Below are 8,781 nucleotides of genomic sequence, written 5' to 3'. Positions count from 1 at the left end.
ATCACTGTTTTGTTTTTGAAGCAACTAGCTCCAGCACTGCAACATGGGGACACTTGCCAACATGAACAAAGGCTGAGAACCAGCCACACTTGCTTAGGGTAGAATAGGCTGTGTATTTACATGAATGTACAATATCTATGTCAGCAGTATTGGCAGCGTCCAGTAGCTCTCCAGTTGGTTTTTTGATTGGGATTTTTGTTTGTTTGTTTATTAAAAAAAAAATGGAACTGTACTCTTGTTTGGTGCTAATTAATACATCAAAATATATTGGGGCTTCCTTTTTCCAATTAAGTGTGCATGATTGTATATGGAATATATATTAAGGTCCCAGGGTGGGAGGGCTAGGGAAACGGTAGGAAGTTCTTACTTGACTTGAATGTGCACCCAAGGGTGCTTTGTGTAATATATTGTACACTACAGCATCTTATATTTTTTGAGTTGAGTTTCAATAAATTACAATTTTTCACCCACTTCTTGTTTACTCATAATGAGTTTTCATGCCACGTGCAAACTGCAGTTGCACTTGTATTTTCTGGAGTGTGTCTTATATTTTACTCCAGTGATTTTCTACTAACTATAAACCATTCAGATTATTATTCTTTTTTTTTTTTTTTTTTTTTTTTTTTTTTTGGATGAACCTTGTCTTAAAAGCTGTACTTTGTACATAGCTTCAAGCCTCAGAAAGATAGTGAGCAAAGCAGCTTACTCAGATTTATTGGTAGGTGTATTATGGAGCAGGATCTGAGTATCTGAGAATGGGTAGGAGATAAATAATTGGAGTGCAGCAATTGAGAGCACTTGTTGATCTTGCAGAGGACCTGGGTTTGATTTCCAGGATCTGCCACTTTTTTTCTGGCTTCTGTTATCACCAGACATACATGTGGTACACATACATATATGCCAGTAGAACACATAAGTCTCTAAATGGTTGGTGCAAACTTGGTGATTTTCTGTGTTGACAGTTGTAGTATAGAGAAAAGATGACGTCAAGATGCATGAATAGGAGCCAGGGAGATGGCTCGGTAGGTAAAGGGACTTGCCAGGCCTGACAAACTGAATTTGATCCCTGTGACATACCTGGTAGGACAGAGCCAGCTCCTGCAAGTTGTCTTGACCACAATGCATTCACCATGCACATAGATTTCATTATATATATGTATATATATTAAGGTATCAAGACAGAACTGTTAGGACTCTACAAGAAAAGCATTCGAGAAAAACATGACCAACTAAGGTGGAAATGCAAACTGGGTTGGGTATTTGGGAAGCAGCCCAGTTCAAGATTAAGTCTGGTTTTGTATGTTTGCAGTAACTGGGTCATCTAGGTCTGGCAACAAAGATAAGGGGTTTGGTTTGGTTTGGTTTGTGGCATGTTTTGCTTTATTATCTATTCTGCAACTTCAAACTAGAGCTTCCTGTCTTGACCTCCTGAGTGCTAGAATTACATTCACCACACCAGCTTTTGGGTTTTTGGTACATTATCTCCCATTGTGGCCTATAAGTCAACTCACTGGAATATCCTTGAGCTGTGATCCCCCCCCCCCCCGCCTCCATTTCCTGAGTGCTGATTACAAGTTTGTCCTGCATCGAGTTTATACAGTTCTGTTCCCTGCATCCTTGGCAAACACTACCAACTGAAATATATTCCCAACTGTTGGGGTTTTAGTTTTGAGTCAGGCTGTATAGCCAAAGTTGACCTCAGATCCTCCTACTTCAGTCTTCCTAAAACTAATTACAAGTACATTCTATTATATTCAGCTCAGTGTTAAATTCTTAACAATACAGTGGTGTCACTCCATCCTTCAGACATTTTTAACCACTTTCGTTAGCTAGCAATGAAACAACAGGTCTACCCTCTTGGTGTTACTTCTCAACATCTTCCCATTCTGAGACCAATTATTTTGGGCAACTCATTCTGCTGCTATTCGCTGTGACCAGCTACAGCACTCCCCACAAGCCCAAGTCCTTTGTTGGCACAGAGTTCGGTGGATGACATTTTCAAATGAGCCTGTTGATACGATTTTTAGAGACTGGCTCTATGTGGCCCAAGCTAGCCTCAAAGCTGTAATCATAGGTGTACCTCATGCCTAGCTTTGCTTTGTCTTCTTTGCAAACACAGTAGTGTCTCTTTCTGGTTCTTAGGTTGAAAGAAAGTGTCAGTGGAGCAATCCATAGGCTGAGACCCTTGGGGGCGTCAGCTTCCTCCGGGGGTGATCATCTTGAGAGGCTTGTGATCTGAGTATAAGAACAGTGGGTCTCAATCGTGGCACACCTGTAATCCCAGTTTTTATTTGCGTGTATTGTACAAGATAATGGGATTTGTTTTATTGTTTTGAGATAATACCTTGCTATGAAGCCCAGACTGACCTTGGATTAGATTGACATCCAGCCTTAGCCTCCCAACACCAGGATTACAGTCATGTGCCACCATGTCTAGCTGTTTGTTTCTGTGAAATGGTTTCATTTCTCCATACTGGCCTATAACTCCCTAAGAATGACTGAATTCCACATAAGTTTTCAACTGCTGCCTTTTTTTTTTTTTTTTTTTTTTTTTTTTTTTTTCCTTTTTTTTCCCTTCTTCCTGTTTGACAAGGTCTCACTGTAACCCTGGCTGGCCAGACTTGCTGTGTAGACCAGGTTGGCCTGGAACACAGAGTCATTTGCATCTGCTTCCCAAGTGCTGTAAGATTAAAGACATGTGCTACTACACTCAGCCAAGTTAAAGCCTTTTAGAATATAGATTGTATATATGCAAAAATGTGTGTCAATCTGAATCTGACATTTCACTTAACATGATAATCTCCAACTCCGTCTGCCTTTCTGCAAGTGGGTGACTTGAATCTACACAATTGTGTATACATGCCACTGGTCATTACCCATTTGTCCATGGTTGGGTCTTTAGTTGATTCCATAGTTTGGCTGTTGTGAAGAGTTTTGCAGTAAACAAGGGTGAGCAGAGATCCCTTGTGTGTCAACTTTGATCCACAGCCATGAGTGCTAAAGGGAAGCCTCTGGTAATTGTTTCTTTTTGCTTGTTTATATGTATAATATTTTTAATTTATTCTTTTGAGAATTTAGTATATGTATGCTATGTATTTTGTAACCACCACCTACTTCTCTCAAACCCCCAACACATCATCTTCCTGTTTTTCATGTCCTCTTTTTTTAATCCCTTCAAGTCCAGTTAGTACTACCCTTATGCAGGTAGATATGGGGCCATCCACTGGAGCATAGGCACCCTACTAGTAACCATATCCCCAAAGGGAAAAGAACCTCCCCTGTAAATGTCAGCTGCCAGTAGCTCCGTACCCTTCATGGTTCAGGGTTTTGAGATGGATTCTAACTGTGTAGCTCAACCTGTCATCAAAAAGTCCCAGGTCTGGAATTTCGTAGTATACTGCCATGTTTGGGTGTTTATTTTGAGACTGTAGTTCTAACTGGTCTGAAATTCCTAGACCAGGCTGGCCTGGAACTCAGAAAGACCCCCATGCCTCTGCCTCTTGGTTGCTGTGATTAAAGGTAAGAGCTATCAAGAAAAAGTATGTACCACTCTTCTCAGCTATTCTTAGTTTTGTTTGATTTCGAGAAATCAAATCCAGATTTCCATAGGTGCTGAACTAAATTACATTCCCACCAACAGTATATAAGGGTTCATCTTACCCAGCCTCTTCACCAGCTCCTGTTATTTTTTGTTGGTGGTTGTTATTTTTGATCATTGTCTTTCTGACTGAGGTGAGATGAATCTCCATGTGGTTGTTTTGGGTTTTGGTTTTTAGACTTTTTATTATGTACAGTGTTCTGCCTGCAGGGCAGAAGAGGCCACCAAATCTAATTACAGATGGTTGTGAGCCACCAGGTGGTTGCTGGGAATTGTGCACAGGACCTCTGGAAGAGCAGGCAGTTCTCTTAACTGCTGAGCCATTTTTGAAAACATAAGAGTTTGCACCTAGGTTATTTCTGGGCTCACTTCCATTCCCTTGGTCTACATAGCATGCCACACTGTTGGTTACCATGACTCCTCCATAGTATGGTTTGAACCCAAGCGTTGTGACACGTCCGTGTGACTGCTTCTGCTCAGGATTGTTGTGACTATTTGGAACCTTTATTTAGGACCTTCTATGTGATTTGTAGGATTGCCCCCCCATCTATGAATAATGCCACTGAAATTTTGATAGGGTTAAGAATGTTTTCTTTGTGAGGGTGACTGATTACATGGTAATTCCCAGAGTCACTTGGTTATTTTGAAGCTTTTAGTAATTGCAACTTAATGTCTTATTTGGAATTTGCCCCAATCTTGACCCTGACATGGAAGCATTGACTGTTTTGAGGACTTTTTTTTTTTTTTTCCAACTAAAACCAACAGTGCCTGAGTCTTATTACCCAAGGCTAATTCTTCCATGTCACCCCAATTCTTGCTAGAACCATGTAGGGAAAGGTTTGTATTAGCTTCCTAGAAGCCTTCCATCCCCAACCTATCTTCTGTCAGGTCCTGGATTGTTTACTTCTGAACTGTGCTTCAGTAACAGTCATTGTGGGGCATGGTCATTCCCCAAATAAGTATGAGGTTTTTATGTGTGTTGGTGAGGGCTAGGAGCTCAGAGGGCCTTGTATGTGTTAAGAACACACTACTACTGAGCTATGTCCCTGCCCCCCCCAACTTAGTCCAGGATAATGAAGGGCTAGAATTACTGAGCATGGTGGCATATGCCTGTAATCCAAGTTCTTTGGAAGTGGAGACAGGATCAGAAGTTCAGAGTCATCTGCAACTACATAGTAAGTTCAAAACCAGTCTAGGCTAAGACACCCTGACTCCAAAACTAAAATAACAGACCCTGAGATGCTTTGAGAGACAAAAGCATGAAAGTAAATCTGTCAGTGCCATTGTGGAGCTTTACAATGGCAGTAGCCATGAGCATCAGGAATGAGTTTGATAAAAAATGAAGAATTGCAGGCATGGCTCTCAACCTGCTAGACCTAACTCGACATGTTAGTGAGATCAGATGATTCATAGGCAAAGAAAGGTTCTAGAAACACCTGGAATACACAGTGAAAAGTGCTGTGAGGTGTTAAGTTAATTACCATAAAATTACACTGTTGATAATCATACCCCATGACAGGTGAAGAACCTGAGGCAGGGACAGTAGAGAGCCTTGAATGCTCTCACAGAGGACTCAAGTTCAGTTCCCAGCACCCACATGTGACTCACAGTAACCTGTAACTCCAGTTCCCAACCTAACTAGACAGCCAGCAGGGTGCACTGAATGATGGAAGGGTGGGTGGAAATGGCAGGTGGTATTTGAAGCCCATACCACTCCTCTGCAACTCAGCGGAGAGCCAACTTGACCTCATTGCAATTTTCAGTCCCAGCTAGGGCTATGTAATGACCATGACATAGTCTAAAAACAAAAACTATCATATCTCTGGGAAAGTTGCCTAAATTTAGAATGCCAAGTATTTATTGTGTGTATGTATACTCTGTCAACCTCTGGGTGGAATGGTGTTGACTTAGATGCTTTTAGTTTCTGGCATCCTGCTAATGGAGCCTGGTAGGAAGACTGACATGAAACAGAACACAGATGGAAGGGGGAGTTGCACAAAGAATGATACTGGAAGCAAAAAGTGTTACAATGTGAAAGCAAAGTTGAGAGAAACCTGAATCATGTTAGCCAGGTAGAGAGGGCAACCCTAATACTTCCTAGCACTTTGTGCTAGAGCAGCTTTATCTGTGATGCAGACAAGAATTTGGAAAAATAAATGGGGGAGAGGAGAAGGTTGGGTAAGTAATAGGGGCAAGTACTATGGCTCTGACTGTCCTCCATGTCTGGGTGAGGGGTTTCTTGGAAGGAGCAACTGAAGACTGGAAAAGCATGTGTTGCTAACATCAGTCATACAGTGGGACAATGGGACGTGGAAGTTAACTGAGCAGTCTAGTTGGTGGCTGGGAGGCTGTCATTGTAGAGCTAGGCTGAAGTGTCTTATAGCAATAACCACATCTTCACCATTGAAAAGACAAGTTCCCTGGAGTCCAAAGACTCAAAGTACCATAAGCTTCTGGATTTATAAGACCATGTATTCCCATAAATGTCACTATTAATAATCACCCTCACATGTGTGGGATGAGTGCTTTGCTTTTAATTTAACCAGTTTTATTTCTGAATTTCCAACATTGAGAACTCTTCTGCAGAGCATCCCAGCACAGGAAGGACACAGCCTGTGGCGAGCAGCCTTCTTGTGGGTAGCTAATAGATGTGAGAGCTCCCACCATCTTTGAGACAACTGAACATGTTGGCAAACTCTGCTTCCAGTTCTTGTCAAAGCACACAAGCCCCACCTAGGTTCTCAGCCGGTCTGCTTCTGTTCATATTACCACACTTTCAGATCAGTCACAGGATGCACACCATACAACAGTATGTAGCATCCACATATTTTTAATGGGGGGGACGGGGAGTGTGCAATTTTACTTAACACATTCAACTGAAGTAGGTTTTCCAAGAACAAAACTCAAAGTTCCAACAGATGTGACTCTCCTTTGAAGTTGAGTTATTTCCTATCATTGCTCTCTGTACATTCTCACCAAAGCTATAGGATCGAGTGTCACCGAGTTTCTAACACACTGTCCTTTTCTCACTCATATAAGCCTTCCATGCCTTGACACCACTCTCAGTCCCACACAGGATTTCAGTAAAGTGTACCCCCTGTTCCATATCACAGCCTTGCAGGCATAGTGTAGACCATAAAATACAGAATAGCGGTGAAGATGGAGCACCCGTAGTGAGTTCTTGACTGCGAACAGAGGCAGGAGTGTTCCCGTGGCACAGTATGTACAGCCCTGCTGTCTGTTTAGTGTGGGTTTGAAATGAGATGAACTGCAGAGATTAAATGATGGCTTCAGATTTATTTTTATGTATGAACTAAAGTGTTAAGAACAAAGCCATAAGAACAAAATGCCATGACATCATTATCTCCCAAAAGAATATTTTTCTAAAGGAAAAAATCCACAGGGTGGAATTCAAATTAAAAAAGAAAGAAAGAAAATACAGCATTTCTAACCAATGCTTTCCACACTGGACATGCAGAGGATTCAGTTAAGTTCAGGCGTAGACTATTTCTGAGAAGCCTGAGGTGGGTGGTAGTGTGTTGGTTTAGCAGCCAAACACACAACAGCTCACCAAAAAAAAAAAAAAAAAAAAAAAAAAGGGAAAAAAGATCAACACCATTAAATCGGATGTTTCTGGGCTGCTCTGTCCACTTTAACTTTGAGAAAGCATCTGTCTTTTCCGTGGTGTCTTTGAGGTAGATGGCAACATAGTCTAAAGTTCCCCAGTCAGCATCAGGGGATGCAGAACTTCCAGATGGACACCCTCACGAACTGAGGCACTAGATTCCTGTAGCACAGCCACATTCCCCTGCAAACTGGCTATAACCATAGACAGAAATAGCGATAGCTAGGTAAGGTGGCACATGTCTTTAATCCCAGCACTCAGGAGGATCTCTAAGGACAGTCTGGTTTACATAGCAAGTTCCAGGTCAGCAAGAGCTACATGGGGAGACCTTGTTTAAAAGACAAACACAAACCTGTCGAATCATCTTAGGGTATTTAATAGGCTCATCATTCCCATCTTTCTGCTACCTGAATATAGTCGGACATCTTTGCTTAGTTTTCCCCAGATTTTTGCTAGGAAGCACAATGAGAAATGAGGCACAAGGGATCTGGAATCCTTTGTCTGTCTTGAGATAGATAGCCTTGAGATATAGCCCAGGCTGTGCTCTCCCATCTCAGCCTCCTGATTGCTGAGATTACAGGTGTACTGGCATGGTTCTTTTGCAAAAAAAAAAAAAAAAAAAAAAAAAAAAAAGATATTGATGATGATGATTTGGGGTACACAAGAGCCACAGACCACATGTGGAGGCCAGAACACAACTTTGTGGTTTGTGGAGTCAGTTTCTCTCCTCCCGCATACTCTGTGTAGCACTGACTGTCCTAGAAGTCATTTGTAGACCAGGTTGGCCTCAAACTCAGAGATCCTCCTGCCTCTGCCTCCGGAGAGTTGGGATTAAAGGCCTGAACCGCCATGCCTGGCTTCTCCTTCTACCCTTATGTGGTTCTGGGAATCGAACTCAGGTCACCAAGCCTGCCTAACAAGTGCCCTTGCCTGCTGAGCCATCTCTCCAGCCCCTGGGCTACCATGCTTCTCTGCTTTCAGGCCTGTACTTGCCACTGTTGTAGTCACATCTCAGGTCTTACCAGGTTATCCCTTGCTGGAATGGACTCTGGCTGTGGTCAGCGAGTTAGCACATCATTCTCTTCTAATTCCTGTTCTAATCTAATTCTAGTGAGAAAACTGCTCTCACGTGGGTTTAAGCCAATAGAAAGTCTTTATTAGCCAGCTGTGACTACACTGGGTGTTTAGGATCCCAGTGTAGCCCCATGCCTTTCTCAGGGTGACTTTTTATTTTTAAGATTTACTTATTTTTATGTACATTTAGTGTTTGGCTTACATGTATGTCTGTGTGAGGGTATCAGGTCCCCCAAACTGCAGTCACAGACAGTTGTAAGCTGCAATGTGGGTGCTGGGAATTGAACCCAGGGCCTCTGAAAGAACAGCCAGTGCTCTTAACCCCTGAGTCATCTCCCCACCCCATCCCACCCCCGCCCCCACCCACGGTGAGCTTTTAAGCATAAAAGCCATGTTCTGGTTTGTCATACTTCATTTAGCAAGAACAGGTAGCTCAAAACAGAACTACAGGAGCTAAAACAAGGCTGGTATATTTAGAGACTTT

Source organism: Phodopus roborovskii, unplaced genomic scaffold (assembly GCF_943737965.1).
Source record: "Phodopus roborovskii unplaced genomic scaffold, PHOROB, whole genome shotgun sequence".
NCBI lineage: Eukaryota > Metazoa > Chordata > Mammalia > Rodentia > Cricetidae > Phodopus > Phodopus roborovskii.
This window is presented reverse-complemented; position numbering follows the sequence as displayed.